Source organism: Rutidosis leptorrhynchoides, chromosome 1 (assembly GCF_046630445.1).
Source record: "Rutidosis leptorrhynchoides isolate AG116_Rl617_1_P2 chromosome 1, CSIRO_AGI_Rlap_v1, whole genome shotgun sequence".
In the NCBI taxonomy this organism is placed as follows: Eukaryota; Viridiplantae; Streptophyta; class Magnoliopsida; order Asterales; family Asteraceae; genus Rutidosis; species Rutidosis leptorrhynchoides.
The window spans coordinates 514,794,279-514,821,556 of record NC_092333.1 but is presented as its reverse complement, the minus strand read 5'-3'; the positions used below and the strand labels follow the sequence as shown (position 1 = coordinate 514,821,556).

The 27,278-nt window shown below is 34.9% G+C and overlaps 1 non-coding gene across 1 annotated transcript; it reads right to left on the bottom strand.

Moving 5' to 3' along the window:
* Positions 1-19,575: 19,575 nt before the first annotated feature.
* LOC139887263 (small nucleolar RNA R71) lies at positions 19,576-19,682 on the bottom strand. Its single transcript, XR_011773101.1, has one exon. It is a non-coding gene; the product is annotated as a small nucleolar RNA R71 (small nucleolar RNA).
* Between the last annotated feature and the right edge of the window lie 7,596 nt (positions 19,683-27,278).

The window sequence follows — 27,278 nt, the reverse complement described above, 5'->3', positions numbered from 1 at the left end:
ATCCATAAGTTACGATGTGTTTACTTTGACGCATATATTGCGGGGAACCCAAATGCTATTTTACGCAATGGGTTAAGAAATTATTTTGACTCAATATATCCGAATATTGGACTTCGTGATTTAGAAAAAGCGGCTAACATGCAACATAAAGAAGCATGTTATGCTTACGGATTAGTAATGTTCGCTTCTCACCAAAGTGAGAACAAGAACATCGGGCTACAACTATTAAACAAAACGTTCCCACAAGTGACGGAGTCGGTAATTGGGGTAAGAAATGAGGTTTTTAGATTGTTACGGGACTGTTGGACATTACATAACCCTCGTCCCTTTGATGACGTTACAACACGCTGTCTTATCAACGGCCATAACGGTTATGTTCCACAAGACCAAGGATGGGAAGTAGTCCTAGTAAAACCAGAATGCATGACTTGTTTCTGGACGTATGAATTATGTGTCTTTATTGCCTTTGCTGAACGACTTGTGTACTAGCTAGAATTATATTCACAACTATCTTGTATCAAAGTTATTGTGTGCTATATTTCATGGTTTAAGTAAAATAAGCTATATTGTAAGTTTGTAAAATATTGTATAAAAGTTTGAACGCGAAATATTATTATAATCAGTTTTTCATATAGAATTGTAGTAGTTGAATTGTATATTAGCTACTAAGTATGAACTTAACGGGTAGGTACTACCCGAATTTAAACTTATAAAACGCTAATATGAAGAAAAAGCTTTTATAAATGAGTTCATATTATGCTACGAAATACTATTAACTACTCTTAATATTCTGTATGATTAACTTGTTCCATTTGACTATTTTGAAGGAAATGGCACCGACTACTCGACACACCGTGAATATGAATGAAGAGGAATTTCGTACTTTTCTAGCTTCAAACATAGCCGCAGTACAGGCTGCGCTACATACCAATAATAACCTTGGATCTAGCAGTACAGGAAATCGTGTAGGATGCACCTACAAAGAATTTACTGCCTGCAAACCTTTGGAATTTGATGGAACCGAAGGACCGACCGGATTGAAACGGTGGACCGAGAAGGTCGAATCGGTGTTTGCCATAAGTAAGTGTACTGAAGAGGACAAAGTGAAGTACGCTACGCATACCTTCACAGGTTCTGCGTTAACATGGTGGAATACCTATCTAGAGCAAGTGGGACAAGACGATACGTACGCACTACCGTGGTCAGCATTCAAGCACTTGATGAACGAGAAGTACTGTCCCAGAACCGAGGTCAATAAGCTCAAGACAGAACTTAGAGGGTTACGAACCCAAGGATTTGATATTACCACGTACGAAAGACGATTCACAGAATTATGCCTATTGTGTCCGGGAGCGTTCGAAGATGAGGAAGAGAAGATCGACGCGTTTGTGAAAGGATTACCGGAAAGAATCCAAGAAGATATAAGTTCACACGAGCCCGCCTCCATACAACAGGCATGTAGAATGGCTCACAAACTAGTGAACCAGATTGAAGAAAGAATTAAAGAACAGACTGCTGAAGAGGCCAATGTGAAGCAAGTCAAAAGAAAGTGGGAGGAAAACGGTGATAAGAATCACCAATATAACAACAACAGCAATTACAACAATAATCGCAACAATTATCCCAACAATCGCAACATCAATCGCAACTACAACAAACGGCCCAACAACAACAACAACAACAGCAACTACAACAATCATCCCAACAACAATAATAACCGCAACAACAACAACAATCAGAAGCAGCTATGCCAAAGGTGTGAAAAGTATCACTCGGGGTTATGCACCAAATTTTGCAATAAGTGTAAAAGAAATGGTCATAGCACGGCGAAGTGTGATGTCTACGGACCAGGGGTTAATAGAACGAAAGGAACAAATGGTGTCGGAACGAGTAATGGAGGAGCAAGTAGTGTCGGAGCAAGTTACGCCAATGTAGTTTGTTATAAATGTGGAAAACCGGGCCACATTATTAGAAATTGCCCGAACCAGGAGAACACGAATGGACAAGGCCGCGGAAGAGTTTTCAATATTAATGCGGCAGAGGCACAGGAAGACCCGGAGCTTGTTACGGGTACGTTTCTTATTGACAATAAATCTGCTTACGTTTTATTTGATTCGGGTGCGGATAGAAGCTATATGAGTAGAGATTTTTGTGCTAAATTAAGTTGTCCATTGATGCCTTTGGATAGTAAATTTTTACTCGAATTAGCAAATGGTAAATTAATTTCAGCAGATAATATATGTCGGAATCGAGAAATTAAACTGGTTAGCGAAACATTTAAGATTGATTTGATACCAGTAGAGTTAGGGAGTTTTGATGTGATAATCGGTATGGACTGGTTGAAAGAAGTGAAAGCAGAGATCGTTTGTTACAAAAATGCAATTCGCATTATACGAGAAAAAGGAAAACCCTTAATGGTGTACGGAGAAAAGGGCAACACGAAGCTACATCTTATTAGTAATTTGAAGGCACAAAAACTAATAAGAAAAGGTTGCTATGCTGTTCTAGCGCACGTCGAGAAAGTACAAACTGAAGAAAAGAGCATCAATGATGTTCCCATTGCAAAAGAATTTCCCGATGTATTTCCGAAAGAATTACCGGGATTACCCCCACATCGATCCGTTGAATTTCAAATAGATCTTGTACCAGGAGCTGCACCAATAGCTCGTGCTCCTTACAGACTCGCACCCAGTGAGATGAAAGAACTTCAAAGCCAATTACAAGAACTTTTAGAGCGTGGTTTCATTCGACCAAGCACATCACCGTGGGGAGTTCCTGTTTTGTTTGTCAAGAAGAAAGATGGTACATTCAGGTTGTGTATCGACTACCGAGAGTTGAACAAACTTACCATCAAGAACCGCTACCCACTACGAGAATCGACGACTTATTTGATCAACTACAAGGCTCGTCTGTTTATTCAAAGATTGACTTACGTTCCGGGTATCATCAAATGCGGGTGAAAGAAGATGATATTCCAAAGACTGCTTTCAGAACACGTTACGGTCATTACGAGTTTATGGTCATGCCGTTTGGTTTAACTAATGCACCAGCTGTGTTCATGGACCTTATGAACCGAGTGTGTGGACCATACCTTGACAAGTTTGTCATTGTTTTCATTGATGACATACTTATTTACTCAAAGAATGACCAAGAACACGGTGAACATTTGGGAAAGGTGTTAGAAGTATTGAGGAAGGAAGAATTGTACGCTAAGTTTTCAAAGTGTGCATTTTGGTTAGAAGAAGTTCAATTCCTCGGTCACATAGTGAACAAAGAAGGTATTAAGGTGGATCCGGCAAAGATAGAAACTGTTGAAAAGTGGGAAACCCCGAAAACTCCGAAACACATACGCCAGTTTTTAGGACTAGCTGGTTACTACAGAAGGTTCATCCAAGACTTTTCCAGAATAGCAAAACCCTTGACTGCATTAACGCATAAAGGGAAGAAATTTGAATGGAATGATGAACAAGAGAAAGCGTTTCAGTTATTGAAGAAAAAGCTAACTACGGCACCTATATTGTCATTGCCTGAAGGGAATGATGATTTTGTGATTTATTGTGACGCATCAAAGCAAGGTCTCGGTTGTGTATTAATGCAACGAACGAAGGTGATTGCTTATGCGTCTAGACAATTGAAGATTCACGAACAAAATTATACGACGCATGATTTGGAATTAGGCGCGGTTGTTTTTGCATTAAAGACTTGGAGGCACTACTTATATGGGGTCAAAAGTATTATATATACCGACCACAAAAGTCTTCAACACATATTTAATCAGAAACAACTGAATATGAGGCAGCGTAGGTGGATTGAATTGTTGAATGATTACGACTTTGAGATTCGTTACCACCCGGGGAAGGCAAATGTGGTAGCTGATGCCTTGAGCAGGAAGGACAGAGAACCCATTCGAGTAAAATCTATGAATATAATGATTCATAATAACCTTACTACTCAAATAAAGGAGGCGCAACAAGGAGTTTTAAAAGAGGGAAATTTAAAGGATGAAATACCTAAGGGATCGGAGAAGCATCTTAATATTCGGGAAGACGGAACCCGGTATAGGGCTGAAAGGATTTGGGTACCAAAATTTGGAGATATGAGAGAAATGGTACTTAGAGAAGCTCATAAAACCAGATACTCAATACATCCTGGAACGGGGAAGATGTACAAGGATCTCAAGAAACATTTTTGGTGGCCGGGTATGAAAGCCGATGTTGCTAAATACGTAGGAGAATGTTTGACGTGTTCTAAGGTCAAAGCTGAGCATCAGAAACCATCAGGTCTACTTCAACAACCCGAAATCCCGGAATGGAAATGGGAAAACATTACCATGGATTTCATCACTAAATTGCCAAGGACTGCAAGTGGTTTTGATACTATTTGGGTAATAGTTGATCGTCTCACCAAATCAGCACAGTTCCTGCCAATAAGAGAAGATGACAAGATGGAGAAGTTAGCACGACTGTATTTGAAGGAAGTCGTCTCCAGACATGGAATACCAATCTCTCTTATCTCTGATAGGGATGGCAGATTTATTTCAAGATTCTGGCAGACATTACAGCAAGCATTAGGAACTCGTCTAGACATAAGTACTGCCTATCATCCACAAACTGATGGGCAGAGCGAAAGGACGATACAAACGCTTGAAGACATGCTACGAGCATGTGTTATTGATTTCGGAAACAGTTGGGATCGACATCTACCTTTAGCATAATTTTCCTACAACAACAGCTACCATTCAAGCATTGAGATGGCGCCGTTTGAAGCACTTTATGGTAGAAAGTGCAGGTCTCCGATTTGTTGGAGTGAAGTGGGGGATAGACAGATTACGGGTCCGGAGATTATACAAGAAACTACCGAGAAGATCATCCAAATTCAACAACGGTTGAAAACCGCCCAAAGTCGACAAAAGAGCTACGCTGACATTAAAAGAAAAGATATAGAATTTGAAATTGGAGAGATGGTCATGCTTAAAGTTGCACCTTGGAAAGGCGTTGTTCGATTTGGTAAACGAGGGAAATTAAATCCAAGGTATATTGGACCATTCAAGATTATTGATCGTGTCGGACCAGTAGCTTACCGACTTGAGTTACCTCAACAACTCGCGGCTGTACATAACACTTTCCACATCTCGAATTTGAAGAAATGTTTTGCTAAAGAAGATCTCACTATTCCGTTAGATTAAATCCAAATCAACGAAAAACTTCAATTCATCGAAGAACCCGTCGAAATAATGGATCGTGAGGTTAAAAGACTTAAGCAAAACAAGATACCAATTGTTAAAGTTCGATGGAATGCTCGTAGAGGACCCGAGTTCACCTGGGAGCGTGAAGATCAGATGAAGAAGAAATACCCGCATCTATTTCCAGAAGATTCGTCAACACCTTCAACAGCTTAAAATTTCGGGACGAAATTTATTTAACGGGTAGGTACTGTAGTGACCCGAACTTTTCCATGTTTATATATATTAATTGAGATTGATATTTACATGATTAAATGTTTCCAACATGTTAAGCAATCAAACTTGTTAAGACTTGATTAATTGAAATAGGTTTCATATAGACAATTGACCACCCAAGTTGACCGGTGATTCACGAACGTTAAAACTTGTAAAAACTATATGATGAAATATATATGGTTATATATATAGTTAACATGATATTATGATAAGTAAACATATCATTAAGTATATTAACAATGAACTACATATGTAAAAACAAGACTACTAACTTAATAATTTTGAAACGAGACATATATGTAACGATTATCGTTGTAACGACATTTAATGTATATATATCATATTAAGAGATATTAGTACATCATAATATTATGATAATACAATAATTTAAAATATCTTTTGATATTATAAACATTGGGTTAACAACATTTAACAAGATCGTTAACCTAAAGGTTTCAAAACAACATTTACATGTAACGACTAACGATGACTTAACGACTCAGTTAAAATGTATATACATGTAGTGTTTTAATATGTATTTATACACTTTTGAAAGACTTCAAGACACTTATCAAAATACTTCTACTTAACAAAAATGCTTACAATTACATCCTCGTTCAGTTTCATCAACAATTCTACTCGTATGCACCCGTATTCGTACTCGTACAATACACAGCTTTTAGATGTATGTACTATTGGTATATACACTCCAATGATCAGCTCTTAGCAGCCCATGTGAGTCACCTAACACATGTGGGAACCATCATTTGGCAACTAGCATGAAATATCTCATAAAATTACAAAAATATGAGTAATCATTCATGACTTATTTACATGAAAACAAAATTACATATCCTTTATATCTAATCCATACACCAACGACCAAAAACACCTACAAACACTTTCATTCTTCAATTTTCTTCATCTAATTGATCTCTCTCAAGTTCTATCTTCAAGTTCTAAGTGTTCTTCATAAATTCCAAAAGTTCTAGTTTCATAAAATCAAGAATACTTTCAAGTTTGCTAGCTCACTTCCAATCTTGTAAGGTGATCATCCAACCTCAAGAAATCTTTGTTTCTTACAGTAGCTTATCATTCTAATACAAGGTAATAATCATATTCAAACTTTGGTTCAATTTCTATAACTATAACAATCTTATTTCAAGTGACGATCTTACTTGAACTTGTTTTCGTGTCATGATTCTGCTTCAAGAACTTCGAGCCTTCCAAGGATCCATTGAAGCTAGATCATTTCTTGTCACTTCCAGTAGGTTTACCTACTAAACTTGAGGTAGTAATGATGTTCATAACATCATTCGATTCATATATATAAAACTATCTTATTCGAAGGTTTAAACTCGTAATCACTAGAACATAGTTTAGTTAATTCTAAACTTGTTCGCAAACAAAAGTTAATCCTTCTAACTTGACTTTTAAAATTAACTAAACACATGTTCTATATCTATATGATATGCTAACTTAATGATTTAAAACCTGGAAACACGAAAAACACCGTAAAACCGGATTTACGCCGTCGTAGCAACACCGCGGGCTGTTTTGGGTTAGTTAATTAAAAACTATGATAAACTTTGATTTAAAAGTTGTTATTCTGAGAAAATGATTTTTATTATGAACATGAAACTATATCCAAAAATTATGGTTAAACTCAAAGTGGAAGTATGTTTTCTAAAATGGTCATCTAGACGTCGTTCTTTCGACTGAAATGACTACCTTTACAAAAACGACTTGTAACTTATTTTTCCGACTATAAACATATACTTTTTCTGTTTAGATTCATAAAATAGAGTTCAATATGAAACCATAGCAATTTGATTCACTCAAAACGGATTTAAAATGAAGAAGTTATGGGTAAAACAAGATTGGATAATTTTTCTCATTTTAGCTACGTGAAAATTGGTAACAAATCTATTCCAACCATAACTTAATCAACTTGTATTGTATATTATGTAATCTTGAGATACCATAGACACGTATACAATGTTTCGACCTATCATGTCGACACATCTATATATATTTCGGAACAACCATAGACACTCTATATGTGAATGTTGGAGTTAGCTATACAGGGTTGAGGTTGATTCCAAAATATATATAGTTTGAGTTGTGATCAATACTGAGATACGTATACACTGGGTCGTGGATTGATTCAAGATAATATTTATCGATTTATTTCTGTACATCTAACTGTGGACAACTAGTTGTAGGTTACTAACGAGGACAGCTGACTTAATAAACTTAAAACATCAAAATATATTAAAAGTGTTGTAAATATATTTTGAACATACTTTGATATATATGTATATATTGTTATAGGTTCGTGAATCAACCAGTGGCCAAGTCTTACTTCCCGATGAAGTAAAAATCTGTGAAAGTGAGTTATAGTCCCACTTTTAAAATCTAATATTTTTGGGATGAGAATACATGCAGGTTTTATAAATGATTTACAAAATAGACACAAGTACGTGAAACTATATTCTATGGTTGAATTATCAAAATCGAATATGCCCCTTTTTATTAAGTCTGGTAATCTAAGAATTAGGGAACAGACACCCTAATTGACGCGAATCCTAAAGATAGATCTATTGGTCCTAACAAACCCCATCCAAAGTACCGGATGCTTTAGTACTTCGAAATTTATATCATGTCCGAAGGAGGATCCCGGAATGATGGGGATATTCTTATATATGCATCTTGTTAATGTCGGTTACCAGGTGTTCACCATATGAATGATTTTTATCTCTATGTATGGGATGTGTATTGAAATATGAAATCTTGTGGTCTATTATTATGATTTGATATATATAGGTTAAACCTATAACTCGCCAACATTTTTGTTGACGTTTTAAGCATGTTTATTCTCAGGTAATTATTAAGAGCTTCCGCTGTCGCATACTTAAATAAGGACGAGATTTGGAGTCCATGCTTGTATGATATTGTGTAAAAACTGCATTCAAGAAACTTATTTTGTTGTAACATATTTGTATTGTAAACCATTATGTAATGGTCGTGTGTAAACAGGATATTTTAGATTATCATTATTTGATAATCTACGTAAAGCTTTTTAAACCTTTATTGATGAAATAAAGGTTATGGTTTGTTTTAAAATGAATGCAGTCTTTGAAAAACGTCTCATATAGAGGTCAAAACCTCGCAACGAAATCAATTAATATGGAACGTTTTTAATCAATAAGAACGGGACATTTCATGCATCACATGGGATTTGGCCAGAAATGGATTAATCTCATTCGTGCGTGTCTTTCGTCCTCATCCATTTCCATCCTCGTTAATGGCTCCCCTACAACGGAGTTCTCCCCTGAAAGAGGCATCTGCCAAGGGGACCCTATCTCACCTTTCCTCTTCATCATCGTCGCCGAAGGCCTCAACATCCTCGTTAAACGTGCTCTTTCTAATGGTCATATACATGGTATCAACGTCGGGAACGATAATGTTACTGTTACCCACCTCCAGTATGCCGACGATACAATTTTTTTCGGGGAATGGAGTAAAAGGAATGCCAAAAGCATTTCCAAACTCCTTAAATGCTTCGAAAAAGTTTCTGGACTCAAAGTCAATTTTCGAAAAAGCAAACTCTACGGTATTGGAACTTCCCCTTCTGAAACCGAAGTAATGGCAAATTATATCAATTGTTCCACCGGTACCACTCCTTTCACATATCTCGGCCTTCCCATTGGTATCCCCACATCACACCCTTCATCTTGGCACCCTATCGTGGAAAAGTTCGATAAAAGACTATCCGATTGGGCGGCCAAAACCATTTCTTTTGGTGGCCGACTTACCCTCGTTAAATCCATACTAAGTAGCATACCGCTTTACTACTTTTCTCTCTTTCATGCACCTTCTTCTATCCTTAACCTCCTTGAGGCTAAAAGTCGCAAATTCTTTTGGGGAGGGACATTTTCAGAAAATAAAATTAATTGGGTAAAATGGGATCAAATACTTCTTCCTTACGAAAATGGTGGGTTAAATGTGGGCTCCCTTTTTAGCAAAAATATCTCACTACTATGCAAATGGTGGTGGCGTTTTAAAAACGAGGAAAATGCGCTTTGGGTTAAAATTATCACTAGTATCTACGGGAAGGGGGGGGGGGGGTTGGAATTTAGCGTTTCTTGCAGGAATATTTCAGGTCGCACAGTTTGGAAAGAAATCATTAAAGCTGGCAAAGTCGCGAACAACTCCGGGACTTCATTTTCATCCGCCATCACAAAATGCCTCGGAAATGGTGACACTATCAAATTCTGGAATGACATTTGGTTTGGGTCGGAACGCTTCAGCACACTTTTTCACAGGTTATACATGCTCGAGCTCAACAAAGAAGCAACTGTCGCTGAAAGAATCACGCAAATCAACGGAACTTCTTTTGGTAATTGGTGTTGGACACGTCCTCCAAACGGCCGTGTGCTCAACGAATTATCGGAACTAAACAATATTGTATCCTCCATTACACTATCAGACAAACCTGACCCTTGGAAATGCACTCTTGACCCCTCGGGTACTTACACCACCAAATCTATGGCACACTTGATAAACTCCCTTAAGCTTGGTGGTAACGCTCTCAACACGACGATTCCTCGCAACAATCTACTCCCCCAAAAAGTCTTCATTTTCATATGGAGAGCATTTCAAAAAAAGATACCGGTTCGATACGAATTAGACAAACGTGGCATTGATCTCGACTCCATCTTGTGCCCTTTATGCGAGACGGAAATAGAATCCGTTGAGCATTCTCTTGTTCTTTGTCCAAAATCGGCTCTAATATGGAAACACGTACTAGATTGGTGGGCCCAAGACATCTCAATAATTTCCAATTTAAACGATGCTATTATCAATAATCAAGCCTTCGCTCTCAACAAACACAGATCTTCACTATGGCAAGCAACCAAATGGATTACATGCTACATAATCTGGAAACATAGAAACTTAAAAGTATTTTCCAAAAAAGTTTGGTCCCTCGCCTCGATTCTCTCCGAAATTCAAACTCAAAGTTATAGCTGGATTTCCAAAAGATTGCGCAAAAAGAAATCAATCATGTGGCATCAATGGCTCATTAATCCTTCCTTCTTCGTGGCGGATCCTCCACATCGTGTCGGTATCGGCTAATACAATACTTACACTCATGTGTAGCCATCGAATACCATTTCTTCTATTGAGGGTTTGATTAATCGGGTTAGTCTGTAGTAACTTTGTTGGCGCTTGATCGTCACTGTTCCACTCTCTTCCCCGGCTTGACGTTTCAAGTTCTTATTCCCTCTTTAGTTTTTATAGTATCCGTCGGCTACCCTCGATAAATAGATTCCTACAATATGTATCTCCATTTCAATTGTATAGATGTGTGTAGGGACTTGTAATTTAATTTTCCATTAATAATAATAATTTTTGCTTTTAAAAAAAAAAAAAATTTATGTATAAGAGTGTCGATGGCTTGATTTACAGATTCAACCAAGAAGTATAGGTTATGCATGATGAGTCATTTCCTGATACACAACTGTTAATTCATTAATGTACAAGGATTTTGCTGCACGAATTAAAAAAAAATTAAATAATCATATAACGGAGTACTTTGTCCAATTGATTCCGATGTTATATAATTGATGCACCGCCATTGATTCATACGATCAAAAACAAACCCCGCAAAGTACGATTTTGTTTCAATAACAAGATAAATAACAAGATAAATAACATACTGTGTTTAGTTACTACCCTAAAAACGCTTTTAACAAATCAGAGCCATGGAGGTCACGTGTTATTTATGTTGTGGCTTTTTACACTTTTTTATTTTAAACCTCTCTATACCATCGGGCCCACAGTGGGGGAAGCTTTGACACAAGGAAGGCGCAAGTTCGATTCTCAGTCTTGGCGCTCCGCATGGAATTATTTCTCCTCCGGAGGGAATTTGTGAAGTGTTTTCGGGGGTCTAGCTAGCTGGGGTAAAAATTGCTCTTGCAGCCACTGTGGGTACTGGGAGGAGGTACTTTTCCGGCACAGGTCTCTTTCGGGGTGGGATTGGTGGGTACTACGGCACACAGGGTTAGCGTGTCCCTGCCATATATACACGTTTTTGACACAAGCCTAGTATCTTAACCTTTTAAAAAAAACCCTTAAAGCCGTCTTTGAAATAATCAAATTTATAACTAAGCCACAAAACACCCGGTTAGTTTTTTAAACGGACAACTTATATATTGGCCTACAATTCATATCAGATCTCTCATATTAGGGAACACATGCATTGAAAGTGAGAAAAGGAAACTTAACTAAGATCTATCAAATGAAGAAAGCAAGGGTTTAAACATGCATTTGCTTATGGAAGAAGAAATCAGATTAAAAAGTATAACGTAATTAAGTAATCAAGAAAATAAGTATCATTTTATTAATATAGAGGCAAGTAGACAATTGATTTGAGCTTGAGGAGCACATGACATGGGTTGAATTACTTGAATAATTGTCTAAACGTAATATGAATATCATAAATCCATAAATCATAATACATTAATACTCACTTTTTCATTATTCATGTAACTAACATATATGTTCATAAATATTCTTATAATTGAAGTACAAATGTTAAAATTTTGATATAGAAGAAAAATAAATGGTACGCACAAATTTGTGGAGAGTGAGCAAAGTTAAATTCTAATGGTTGATTTGGTAAGCCCAAATTACCAGCTCTATTCTGTCAGTGATTTTAACATGATCCAACATTCATTTTAGGGATTGGATTACTATGTTGAAAGTGTTTTCAAACCATTGATACGTTACACGAATTCGGAGAGTGTGGAGTACACGTTCGTAAAACGTAAGGTGGTTTGAGGTATTATTTTAAACTTGGAAATAACATTTGAAACTTAAGGAATGCAAAACGCGACTTGAAAAGGTCATACGCACGAAAACCCCTAGCACGAAATTGAGCTGCTGGACACAGGGTTAAGCCGCGGCGCGGCTCAAAGGGTGTTTTTGGGGTCGAGACTTGTATCAAAACAAGAGTGTTGTTTGATTCATTAAGCCGCGGCGCGGCCTCACCCCCCGCTGCGTGGCTTAAAGTGTGTTTTTGAGGTCGAGAGTTTTTACCTGTTTAGAAGTGTGGTACTTTTGAACCTCAAACGTTTTGGGGTTGTTCCAGGGCATTTAGTTGCGTTTTTTACATGTTTTAAGACCATTTTAAGTCTAAATACATGAATGTTAACTTCCAAGTTACTAATGGGTATTAATCAAAGGTTGTGACTTTTCATGAAGTCTTTTGACCCATTATAAATACACCCTTTGTGTATTTGAAAAAGATTCCAGAATTTTAACCTTTTACACACACTTTCAACTTTAAACAATTAGAAGATACATCTATGCAATTGTTTGATTGTTTTCTTTTAGCCAAGACAACAATCTCATCTTTGTCTTATCCCAATCGAAACTTCGTGTAACCCTGGCTAATAGGGTCGAAATATTCGATTAGGAAAGTGTTCACACGATTCAAAGATCAATCCGGAGTCGGTTCTGTTTCAGGCACGAAGGTTTACTTACAATCCAAGTTCATAACATTCTAATCGAATATTTGTGATCACCATGTCCGGTGAAACGGTGAAAAAAATGACTTCAAGGTTTGCAAAATTGGAGAAGTTTGAAGGGGCAGATTTTAGGAGATGGCAGTAGAAGATGCAATTTCTTTTGACCACAATGAAATTGGTTTATGTGTTGTCAACTCCAAGGCCCGCTGAATCGGATGAAGAGACAATGGAACATGCCCGGTTAAGGAGCAAATGGGACATCGATGACTTGATGTGTCGTGGCCACATTCTAAATGGTATGTCCGATGTTTTATTTGATGTTTACAATTCGGTTGAATCGGCAAAGGAACTTTAGGATAAATTGGAGGCCAAGTATATGGCCGAGGATGCATCTAGCAAGAAATTTCTTGTTAGCAATTTTAACAATTATAAGATTGTTGATACTAGGCCCATCATGGAACAATTCCATGAGATCCTTAGGATCTTGGGGCAATTTACCCAACATAACATAAGTATGGATGAAACTTTCTCGGTTTCATCCATCATTGATAAATTGCCATCTTCATGGCAAGATTTTAAACACACACTCAAACACAAGAAAAAAAATATGAATTTGAATGAGTTTGGTAGTCACTTGAGAATTGAGGAATCAATTCGGACATAAGATAGTGACAATGGAAAGGGTAAAGAAGTGGGATCTTCTTCAATTAACATGATTGAAGATAAATCCCATGGGAACAAATACAACAAGAAACCAAACAACAAGAAATGAAAGTTTGATGGCAATAAGAATGCGTCCAATAAGAAGGATAAGAAGTCTTGTTGGAGATGTGGCAAACCCGGCCACTATAAGCGGGATTGCAAAGTCAAAATTGTAGAAGGAGGAAGCACACCGGGTGCGGGCCAAGGATCAAAGGATCCTACTCCTAATCAAGGTTAAATTTCTGACTTTGTGACTATTCCAATTAAGAACAATGTTTCACATATTTCTGATGCATTCTATGTACAGGATGATACAATTGGATGGTGGGTAGATTCGGGTGCAACAAGCCATGCTTGCAAGGACCGTGAATGGTTCAAGACTTTTGTACTAGAAAAGGATGTTTTCACATGGGCAACGAATCTATTGCTAGTGTTGTTGGATATGGAAATGTTGTATTGGAGTTTAGCTCCGGAAAAACTATTACTCTTTATAATGTATCGTACGTACCTAACTTGCATAAGAATCTTATATCTAGTCCCATGTTGAATAAATGTTGGTATAAACAAGTGTTTGAAAGTGACAAATATATATTGTCTAAGTGTGGTGTGTTTGTTGGTTTTGGGTATTATAACAATGGTATGTTCATGCTTAATCTCAAAAATGTTCCTAGGGCCATTAATTCTACTTGCATGATTAGTTCTAGTACTTGTGATTCCGGTTTATGGCATGCTCGTTTAGGTCATGTACATTACAAAAGAATGTATGAAATGTCTAAGGATGACTTAATACCAAGTTTTGATAAACATTTAGATAAATGTAAAACTTGTATGTTAACAAAGATCACTAGACAACCTTTAAGAGAAATAAACCAGAAATTGTCATTATTAGAACTAATTCATAGTGATCTGTGTGATCTTCATGCTACCCCTTCAGTGGGTAACAAGAAGTACATGATTACTTTTATAGATGATTCGTCTAGGTATTGCTATGTGTATCTTTTGCATTCTAAAGATGAAGCTTTAGACAAATTTAAAATCTATAAAACTGAAATAGAATTGCAACTTGATTCTTCAATTAAAACATTGCGTACCGATCAACGTGGAGAGTATTATTACCCGCATTATTTCCAATCGATAAGAGTGATTCACCAAACCACGGCTCCATATACGCCACAACAAAATGGTACAGCCGAAAGAAAGAATAGGACACTTAAAGAGATGGTTAACTCCATGTTGTCTTATTCAGGTTTGAGTGAGGGATTTTGGGGGGAAGCCATGCTAACGGCTTGTTACATTTTGAATAGGATTCCCAACAAGAATGGGAAGAAGACTCCATATGAACTTTGGTTTAAAAAATGTCCAAACTTACATTACTTGCGAGTTTGGGGATGTAGGGCGGTCGTGAGACTTCCGGAACCCAAAAGGAAATCGTTGGGTGAAAAGGGTATTGATTGCATTTTTATTGGATACGCCGAGCATTTCAAGGCGTATAGATTCTTTGTCATTGAGCCAAATGATGCTATTTCGGTTAATACCATGATTGAATTTAGAGATGCAATATTTCATGAATCTTGGTTCACATCAATACATAAACCAAAGGTGATAATGCTAAAAACGAACATATATTTCATAGCATTATTCCTCAAGAAAGACAAGCTTTTAGTTGCAATTGTTCTATTTAAAAGTGATATTCGTTTAAATAATAAAAGGTGAAGACAAAAGACAGATTCGACGAATTGAAGACGCAAACGACCAAAAAGCTCAAAAGTACAAAATACAATCAAAGAGGTTCCAATTATTGATGAGAAACGTCTTGAAATTACAAGAGTACAAGATTCAAAATGCAAAGTACAAGATATTAAATTGTACGCAAGGACGTTCGAAAATCCAGAACAGGGACCAGAGTCAACTCTCAACGCTCGACGCAACGGACTAAAAATTACAAGTCAACTATGCACATAAATATAATATAATATTTAAATAATTCTTATAATTATTTATATATTATATAAATAATAAAAATCCGTCGGCAAGAAAGACTCCAAAGTTGGTGAGCTGGAATTTCAAACTCCGCGACTCGCGGAGTTTGAAGGCAAAAAATGCCGCGAGTCGCGGAGATTACCTGGACGAAAATTCCTATAAAAGCAAACGAATTCTGATCAATTTCATATCCATAATTCAATCTCTCTCTCAATATATACGTAAATATATATATATAATTTATATTTTAATTTTAATTTTAATTTTAAATCCTAATAATAAGGGTATGTTAGCGAATGTTGTAAGGGTGTAAGTCGAAATTCTGTCTGTGTAACGCTACGCTATTTTTAATCATTGTAAGTTATGTTCAACCTTTTTAATTTAATGTCTCATAGCTAAGTTATTATTATGCTTATTTAATACCGAAGTAATCATGATGTTGGGCTAATTACTAAAATTGGGTAATTGGGCTTTGTACCATAATTGGGGTTTGGATAAAAGAACGACACTTGTGAAAATTAGACTATGGGCTATTAATGGGTTTTATATTAACTAAACAATACCTTGTTAATTTAATATACAAACTTATAATTCGACGTATTTATATATAACCACATACGCTTGACTGGGTACGGTGGGCGGGATATCTATAAATACCAATAATTATTCATTTTACCGGACACGGAACTGGATTAATAGTTAATAGACTTGTTGAAACAGGGGTGAATTACATTCAAGGGTAATTGGTGTAATTGTTAACAAAGTAGTAAAACCTTGGTTTACACGCAGTCGATAACCTGGTGTATTCATTAAACAAAGTATTAAAACCTTGTTACAATTCGAATCCCCAATTAGTTGGAATATTTGACTTCGGGAATAAGAATAATTTGACGAAGGCTTTCGCTCTTTATATTTATGACTGATGGACTATTATGGACAAATCCGTATGGACATATTAAATAATCCAGGACAAAGGACAATTAACCCATGGGCATAAAACTAAAATCAACACGTCAAACATCATGATTACGGAAGTTTAAATAAGCATAATTCTTTTATTTCATATTTAATTTCCTTTATTTTATATTTAATTGCACTTCTAATTATCGCATTTTTATTTATTGTTATTGTATTTAATTGCACTTTTAATTATCGTACTTTTTAATTATCGCAAGTTTATTTTATCGCACTTTTATTATTCGCAATTTCATTATCGTTATTTACTTTACGCTTTAAATTAAGTCTTTTATTTAATATTTTACATTTGGTTTTAACTGCGACTAAAGAATTAAAATCGACAAACCGGTCATTAAACGGTAAAAACCCCCCTTTATAATAATAATATTACTTATATATATATTTGTATTTTTATAAAAGTAAACTAATATAGCGTTAAAGCTTTGTTTAAAGATTTTCCCTGTGGAACGAACCAGACTTACTAAAAACTACACTACTGTACGATTAGGTACACTGCCTATAAGTGTTGTAGCAAGGTTTAAGTATATCCATTCTATAAATAAATAAATATCTTGTGTAAAATTGTATCGTATTTAATAGTATTTCCTTGTAAAAATTTAATAGTATTTTATACCCATTTGCTTTGACATCAAGTATTTTTGGCGCCGCTGCCGGGGAAAAATCTAGCTTAAAAGTCGGAAGCGCAACGCTAATAATTATAAAAAATAAAAAAATAAAAAGATTTTTATTTTTAGTTTACTTTTATTAAAATTCACTTTTGTAAAAATACGTTTTTAATTATTCAAAAATATAAAAAGAAAACAAAAATTTATATAAATATTTTTAAGAGTTTATTAAATATTTAAGTTTTATAAAGTTTCTTTATTTTTATTTTATAAAAATATAAGTTTTATTTAAATATTTTGTGTTTATTTAAAATATAAAATCAAAAAACCCAAAAAAATAAAAATAAATATATAAATCTAGTTTTAAGATTTTTATTATAAAGTATTTCTATTTTTATTTTAGTTTTCAAAACATAAGTTTTTATTTAGTTTTTATAAATATTTTATTTAATTATTTAAACAAAAAATATAAAACAGAATATAAAAAAAAAAAAGTAAAACGAAACCTGTCGAAACCAGCCTGTCATCAGAATTTTCATATCCCGCGACTCGCGGAGTTTGAAGAAGAAAATACCGCGACTCACGGAGCCATCTGACACGGGCACACAGCAACCCTAATTTGGCATTTATTACGGAGTTTTAATTATTATTATTAATTAATTAGTATTTAGGGTTAATTAATTTATTATTTAGTTTAAGATTTAATTAATTTGTAATAATTATTTTTAATTAGTTTTATTTATATATATAAAAGTAATAGTTTTATAAAATAAATAATATAAAAATAATATTTTTATAAAAATTGTACTTTTTACAACTTTTAGTATATTTTTATATTTTGTCCTTTTTTAATTGTTTTAGCGTAATATTTGCATTTTTCGCTCGTATTTAGTTTTAAGATATAGTTTTTGCCATAGTTATTTTTTTTACTTCTAGATTTTTAGGCTTTGCCGTAAAATCCCTTAAGTGCCTTTTCTTTAGACTAAGATTTAGGTACTTTAGAATTTTGCGACGCCTTTTTAAGTTTTAGTTTCTTTTTAAGTTATTGCCATTTGGGATATAGTTTTTCTTGTAAGCTTTCATATTTTTAGACACCTTTTACTATGTATCAATTATCATTTCAATTAGTAATCTCAATTTGCGATTATAATTTTAAGTTAGTGGTAGTAATAAGGTTGGGTTAGGCAAGTGTTTTAAAGTTTTATAAGTCACTCTTTTTATTTCTTATTTTTCGACGCCTTTTATTTTTTTCGATCTTTTCTTTTTCGACCTTTTCCGACGCACTCTTTTTCTTTCTTATTTCTCGCTATTCTAGTTTTAGGACATAGATTTTTATTCTACTTCTTATCTAAATTTCTTAAAATTACGAAAATTTATTTTAAGTGGTTAAATTGATAGACATCAAAATTTTCTGGTTCGTAGTAATAGTTGGATTTGTACGTGGACCGGGTTATTGGAGCCAAACAGTCCTCAATTATATTGAGACCAAACGAATCCTGCCCCTCTGCTGCATCTTTTGGCTATTCGAAACGTGGGCAAAATCAGAAAAGTCTATTGATTGGATAACTTATATAATTTTTCTTTTCTTTTTAAAAACTAATAGGATATTCAGTGAATGCACCGAGCAAGACGTTCACCACCTTTTGTACGTTCACCACCTGTAACTAGATCAAGACATTTAGCAAATATTACCGCCGTTGATTTTTCTTTAGAATCGTCATCCAGTCAACCAAGTACTCCAATTCAAATTTCCGATAATCCATTTTTTGAACCCGACCTCACAATTGAGAATCCAGAGAATATTCAGGGACGATTCATAGATCCTGAACCATTAAATTTTCCTCCGGAACCACCAATCATTCAAACAGAGATTGTTGAGGAACGAACCATTAAATCAGAATCCTCTAGTGATTCCGATTCAACAAATTCAATTATGGAGAATCTGGAACCTTTAAGTATGGAAGACCGAATGAGAGCTAAACGCACTGGCCAAGGTCACGCAATTACTCATCCAGACATTAATGCGCCAGATTATGAAATCAAAGGACAAATTCTACACATGGTGACTAATCAATGCCAATTTAGTGGTGCGCCGAAGGAAGATCCAAATGAACATCTTCGTACCTTTAATAGGATATGCACTCTATTTAAAATAAGAGAAGTGGAGGATGAACAGATATATCTCATGTTATTTCCCTGGACTTTAAAGGGAGAAGCCAAAGATTGGTTGGAATCGTTACCTGAAGGGGCGATTGATACATGGGACGTTTTAGTTGAAAATTTTCTTAAACAATTCTTTCCGGCATCTAAAGCCGTAAGACTTCAAGGAGAAATTGTTACGTTCACACAGAAGCCAAATGAAACTCTATATGAGGCGTGGACAAGATTTGAAAAGTTATTAAGAGGATGTCCGCAACATGGTTTAGACACCTGTCAAATAGTACAAATATTCTACCAAGGATGCGACATCACTACAAGGAAAGACATAGATATAGCAGCTGGTGGTTCCATTATGAAGAAAACCGAAACTGATGCTTATAAAATTATTGATAACACTGCTTCCCACTCACATGAGTGGCACCAAGAAAAAGATATCGTTAGATCATCTAAAGCAGCTAGAGCCGATTCTAGCCATGACTTAGATTCCATTTCCGCAAAGATAGATGCTGTCGAGAGACGAATGGAAAAGATGACTAAGGATATTCACTCAATACGAATTAGTTATGAGCAGTGTGGAGGACCACATTTGACAAAAGATTGTCTCAGTATTGAATTAACAATGGAACAAAGAGAGAATATTTCATACATAAACCAAAGGCCTGGAAATAATTATCAGAATAATTATCAACCGCCAAGACCGATCTACAATCAAAACCAGAATTATAACCGAAATATTCCATACAACAACCAACAAGGTCCTAGCAATCAACAAGTATCTAACAATACTTACAACCAGCAAAGACCTAATTTTCAAAACAAACCACCACAAACCGATGATAAAAAGCCGAATTTAGAAGATATGATGACAAAGCTAGTTGAAACTCAAACGCAGTTTTTCACATCTCAAAAACAAACTAATGAACAAAATGCTCAAGCATTTAGAAATCAACAAGCTTCTATTCAAAACTTGGAACAAGAAGTAAGTAATCTAGCAAGGTTAATAGGTGAAAGAAAACCGGGAAGTCTACCTAGTGATACAAATGCTAACCCCCGGAATGAAACAGCTAAAGCCATTACCACAAGAAGTGGTGCAACACTTAAACCACCTGAAATACCTGTAACTTCTGATGAAGCTATTCCTACTCCACAAGAACCACAACCTGATCAAGATAAGGAAGAAGAACCGGTAGTTGAAAAGGTTAATGAAGATAACACAGTTAAGGCTAAACCTTATGTTAAACCATACCAACCACCACTTCCTTACCCTAGTAAAATGAAGAAAGAGAAACTTGAAGCCGAGCAATCCAAATTCTTGGATATGTTTAAACAAATAAATGTAAATCTTCCTTTCATTGATGTGATTTCAGGAATGCCTAGATATGCTAAATTCTTGAAAGATATGATCACGAATAGGAAGAAAATGGAAGAACTCTCGGCCGTTACTATGAATGCTAATTGTTCAGCAGTGCTGTTGAATAAGATACCAGAAAAACTATCTGATCCAGGAAGTTTCACAATTCCATGTTTTCTGGGTAGTCTTAGTTCAATAGAAGCATTGGCAGACTTAGGTGCTAGTATAAATTTAATGCCGTATTCACTATACGCTAAACTAGACCTTGGAGAATTGAAACCAACAAGAATAAGCATACAACTAGCCGATAGATCAATAAAATATCCTAGAGGGATAATGGAGAACATGCTAGTTAAAGTTGGTACTTTAGTATTTCCAGTAGATTTTGTTATTCTGGACATGGAAGAAGATTCTCAAGTTCCTCTCATATTAGGAAGACCATTCTTAAACACGGCTAAAGCAATGATAGACGTGTTCGGTAAGAAACTGACCCTAAGTATAGAGGATGAGAGTGTTACCTTTTCAGTTGATAGAGCAATGCGACAACCACAATCTGCAGATGATACATGTTATTATATTCAAACTATAGATGCACATGCAGAATTGTTAGAAGAATTTCCAGAATTACAAGGAACGGGAGAATGTTCTTTAGTAGAAGGAACTGAACCAATTGATGAATCTGAAATGTTAGCTACACTAATAGCTAATGGATATGAACCAACAACAGAAGAAATTCAAATGCTAAAAGAAGAAGACAGATATCGATATAAATCATCGATAGAAGAACCACCGAAATTAGAGTTAAAGCCACTTCCAAACCATTTGGAATACGCTTATTTACATGGTGAATCTGAATTACCTGTAATAATATCGTCTTCTCTTACTGAAAATGAGAAATCACAACTCATTTCTGTGTTGAAAGCTCATAAACCAGCCATTGCATGGAAGATTCATGATATTAAAGGAATAAGTCCTTCGTATTGCACACATAAAATCCTTATGGAAGAAGGTCATAAAACGTATGTGCAACGCCAACGAAGACTAAATCCTAATATGCAAGATGTAGTTAAGAAAGAGATTATTAAACTGCTAGATGCAGGTTTGATATATCCAATTTCTGATAGTCCATGGGTAAGCCCAGTTCAATGCGTGCCTAAGAAGGGTGGCATGACTGTCATTACAAATGAGAAAAATGAGCTTATTCCTACTAGGACTGTAACAGGATGGCGTGTATGTATTGATTATAGAAAATTAAATGACGCCACCAGAAAAGATCACTTTCCCTTACCTTTCATTGATCAAATGTTGGAAAGATTAGCCGGAAATAGTTACTATTGTTTTCTTGATGGTTTTTCTGGATATTTTCAAATTCCAATAGCACCCGAAGATCAAGAGAAAACCACATTCACGTGCCCTTATGGTACTTTTACTTACAAACGCATGCCATTTGGACTTTGCAACGCCCCTGCAACCTTTTAAAGGTGTATGATGGCGATTTTTCACGACATGATAGAAGAATGCATGGAAGTTTTCATGGATGACTTTTCAGTCTTCGGTGATACATTTGAATCATGTCTAGTTAATCTGGAACGAATGCTTATTAGATGCGAACAATCAAATCTAGTTCTTAATTGGGAGAAATGCCATTTCATGGTTAAAGAAGGCATCGTTCTTGGACATAAAATTTCAAAAGAAGGAATTGAAGTGGATAGAGCTAAAGTAGATGTAACTGCTAAACTTCCACATCCCACGAATGTTAGAGGAGTTAGGAGTTTTCTAGGGCATGCCGGTTTTTACCGACGTTTGATAAAAGATTTTTCTAAAATTGCCACTCCTATGAATAAACTCCTAGAAAAGGATGCTTCATTCATCTTTTCAGATGAATGTATCAAATCTTTTAATATTCTTAAAGAGAAACTCACTAATGCGCCGATCATGATAACACCAAATTGGAATCTACCGTTTGAACTAATGTGAGCCGTTTTAGGACAAAGGATTGAAAAACGATTTCAACCTATATATTATGCTAGTAATACATTACAAGGAGCACAAACGAATTACACAACTACTGAAAAAGAACTCCTTGCTATTGTCTTTGCTTTTGACAAATTTCGATCATATCTCGTTCTAGCTAAAACGGTGGTCTATACCGACCATTCTGCTCTTAGATACCTATTTTCGAAACAAGATGCCAAACCAAGATTAATCCGTTGGATCTTACTCTTACAAGAGTTCGATATTGAAATCCGAGATAAAAGAGGAGCAGAAAATCTCGCCGCTGATCATCTTTCTCGTCTTGAAAATTCCGAGTTAGAAGTTCTAAATGAATCGGCCATACAAGACAACTTTCCTGATGAATATATATTAAAGATAGATTATAAAGAAATTCCATGGTTTGCAGACTATGCAAACTACTTAGTTTGTGGATTCCTTGAAAAAGGATTATCGTACCAAAAACGAAAGAAATTCTTTAGTGATATAAAACACTATTTTTGGGAAGATCCACATCTGTTTAAAAGTTGTCCCGATGGAATAATACGCCGATGTGTATTCGGAGATGAAGCTAGTAAAATTTTAAACCATTATCACACAGGACCAACAGGAGGGCATTATGGGCCTCAACTAACAGCAAGGAAAGTTTTCGATGCTGGATTCTATTGGCCTACAATTAACAAAGACGCACACCTTCTTTGTAAATCCTGTGATGCATGTCAAAGGGCCGAAAAAATAAGTCAACGTGATGAAATGCCACAAACTGTCATACAAGTATGTGAAGTATTTGACATTTGGGGTATTGACTTTATGGGTCCATTTCCAAAATCTCATAATACTCTATATATTCTCGTAGCCATTGATTATGTATCTAAATAGGCGGAAGCACAAGCTCTCCCAACTAACGATGCACGAGTTGTAGTCAACTTTTTAAAACGTCTTTTTGCAAGGTTTGGAACACCGAAAGCTTTAATAAGTGATCGGGGTACTCATTTCTGTAATAATCAACTTGAGAAAGTTCTTAAAAGATATGGAGTAACTCATAAAATCTCCACCGCATATCATCCACAAACAAGTGGACAAGTTGAAAATACCAACCGAGCTTTAAAACGTATTCTAGAGAAAACCGTAGGATCAAATCCGAAGGAATGGTCCATTAAATTGGAGGATGCACTCTGGGCTTTTAGAACAGCCTACAAAACTCCAATTGGAACCACACCTTTTAGACTTGTTTATGGAAAAGCATGTCATCTTCCAGTAGAAATTGAACACAAAGCATTTTGGGCTTTGAAGACATGTAATCTTGATTTACATGAAGCTGGACGTCTACGATTAAGTCAACTAAACGAATTAGAAGAATTAAAACATGAAGCATACGAAAATTCGTCAATCTATAAAGAAAGAACGAAGAAATGGCATGATAAAAGAATCAGAAGTTCAAAAGAATTTAAAGAAGGAGACAGAGTTCTTCTTTTCAATTCACGATTCAAGCTATTTCCTGGAAAATTGAAATCAAGATGGTCTGGACCATTCATAGTCAAAAGAGTTTTCCCATACGGAACGATAGAATTAATAAATTCAAATGGGATTGAATTTAAAGTTAATGGTCACAGAGTTAAACACTACATAGATAGTCCGATGGAATTCGACAATGAAGTTAATCACAATTTCGATAACACAGCTAACTAAGTATAGGGGGTTTATGTATTTCTGTTAGAGTTAGATTTTCTGTTTTCGTGTAGTTCTCGAAAATGGAACTCGAATGGTCTTTCCCTAGCAGACCCTAAAGAACTAGTCTTCTCCCCCCATTCTGAATTTTTATTTTTTTTAGGTTTTTACGAAATGAAGACTGCCTGTGAACTAAACCATGGTCTAATGCTACACGCTTTGATCACTAAACGTAATAATGACACACTTCCGAGTGAAATAGTATCAGTAATCAGAGAAAGATTGGACGGAGTAAGAAAAGAATCCAGATGCGAAGATAATAAGTCACAATTTGGTAAAGGAAAATCAAAATCCGCAGCGAAAAGAAGAGCACGACACCTAAAAAGATGTCACAAATGCGGAAAATGGTCACATGGAGGTAAATGTTCAAATAATCAAACCTATTCAAACACCGAATTTGTTACTTTATGCAGAGACGGACCGTTCATATGTTTAGAAGAAAAAACACTGAATGCTCGAGGTTACGCCTATGTAGCCATGAAAAACCAATTAAACCGACTATCTTATGAATGAGATAGATCATATAACTAAGAATACTATCTCACAGGTAAGTCTGTACAGTTTTTTTTGTTTTTATTTTTATTTTTATTTTTAACCTTTGAATAATAAACGTTAATTTGTTCGCTATAAAGTATTAAATTGGTATTCGATGAAATTAGGTTTGGCGACCGAAATTATTGATATCATACAAAAATTTATTACATCACTGCGAAATTTAACGTTTATTCTTAAGGTATAAATATCTTTAATCAATCAACCCAAAATATTTCAAAAATTCGTCATGAGTTAAATTAGGTTATGGAACCGAAATTACTTTACCGAAAAGAGGGGCGCATATTTTTGATAATATTTGATTGATTGATAGTGTTCCAAATGAACATATATTTAGTAGCAATATCGTTCCAATATGTAAAGTTTTTAAATGTAATTTCCTTATTTTTAGTTGTAATAGTTAAATAAATAAGTGCGAAGACGAAAGACGCAAATCGCTCGAAAATGAAGATTTAAAGACAAAAACGAAGATTTGAAAGACCAAAACGTCCAAAAAGCTCAAATGTACAAGATACAATTCAAAAGGTTCAATTTATTGATGAAGAACGTCTAAAAATGACAAGAGTACAAGTTACAAAACGCAAAGTACACGATATAAAATTGTACGAAAGGACGTTCGAAAATCCGGAACCGGGACATGAGTCAACTCTCAACGCTCGACGCAACGGTGTAAAAATTACGAGTCAACTATGCACAAGAATAAAATATAATATTTAAATAATTCATAATAAGAATAATATTAAATAATAAAAAGTTGTTAATTGAGCATAGTTCAGGGGTCATAAATGAAAATTCAAATCTATATTTTGCCTATAAAAAGGCAATTTACTCGATGAAATAATACACCCCTTTTCAATCTCAAAAATCTATCTCTCTCTCAATTATGTAAACGTATATATATATTTATTATAATTTTAATTTTAATTTTAATTTCAATAATAATAATTTAGTTATGTAACAAATGATTTACGGGTTTTAAGTCAGAACTCTGTCCGTGTAACGCTACCAAATTAATCACCACTGTAAGCTATGTTCTTCCTTTTTAATTTAATGTCTCGTAACTAAGTTATTATTATGCTTATTTGAGCCGAAGTAATCGTGATGTTGGGCTAAAATATTAAGACGGGGTTATTGAATTTTGTACCATAATTAAGGTTTGGACAAAAGACCGACACTTGTGGAAATTGGACTATTGACTATTAATAGATGGGGGGTATTGTCTAATTGAGTGACAACTCATTGGAGTCTGTCGAACCTATCTTCAAATTAATTATCCTAATGATTAATAATGATTATGGTTGTCCTATTTAGTGACGTTCATATGGAATCTATTATAATCATTTAATTAATTATTCGGGTTGGGTAATTGATTATTCAAACTGATCAAGTGGGTAAATTAATATTCATATCTAATCAAAACAGGGGTAGATTACATACAGTGATAACTGGTGTAATTGTTGACAGAAGTGATAACTGCGTCACAGTTTAAATCCTTAATTAGTTGGAATATTTGACTTCGGGTATAAGGGTAATTTGACGAGGACACTCGCACTTTATATTTATGACCGATGGACTATTATGGATAAAAACCAGATAGGTATCAAATAAACCATGACAAAGGACAATTAACCCGAGTAACAATTAATTAAAATCAAAACGTCAAACATCATGATTACGGAAGTTTAAATAAGCATAATCCTTTTATTTCATATTCTATCGCAATTTTATTTATTCTTATTTTATTTATCGTCATTTATTTATTTTACGCACTTTAATTATTGTCATTTATCTTTACGCTTAAAAATATAAAATCGACAAACCGGTCATTAAACGGTAAAAACCCCCTTTTATAATAATATTACTACTTATATATATATATATATTTATATAAATATAGTTTTATAAAAATATAGTACGTAATCACTAGCTCCCTGTGGAACGAACCGGACTTACTAAAAACTACACTACTCTACGATTAGGTACACTGCCTATAGTGTTGTAGCAAGGTTTAGGTATATCCCATCCGTAAATTAATAAAACTTGTGTCATATTTTGTAGTATTTCCTAGTAAAAATAATACTATTTCGTACCCTCACGCTACATCATCAAGTTTTTGGCGCCGCTGCCGGGGACCTGGCGAAACGCTATATTTTTACGCTATATTTCTTATATCTAATTTTGTAAAAATATTTTGTATTTAAAAAAAAAAAACGTAAAAAAAAAAAAAACGTAAAAAA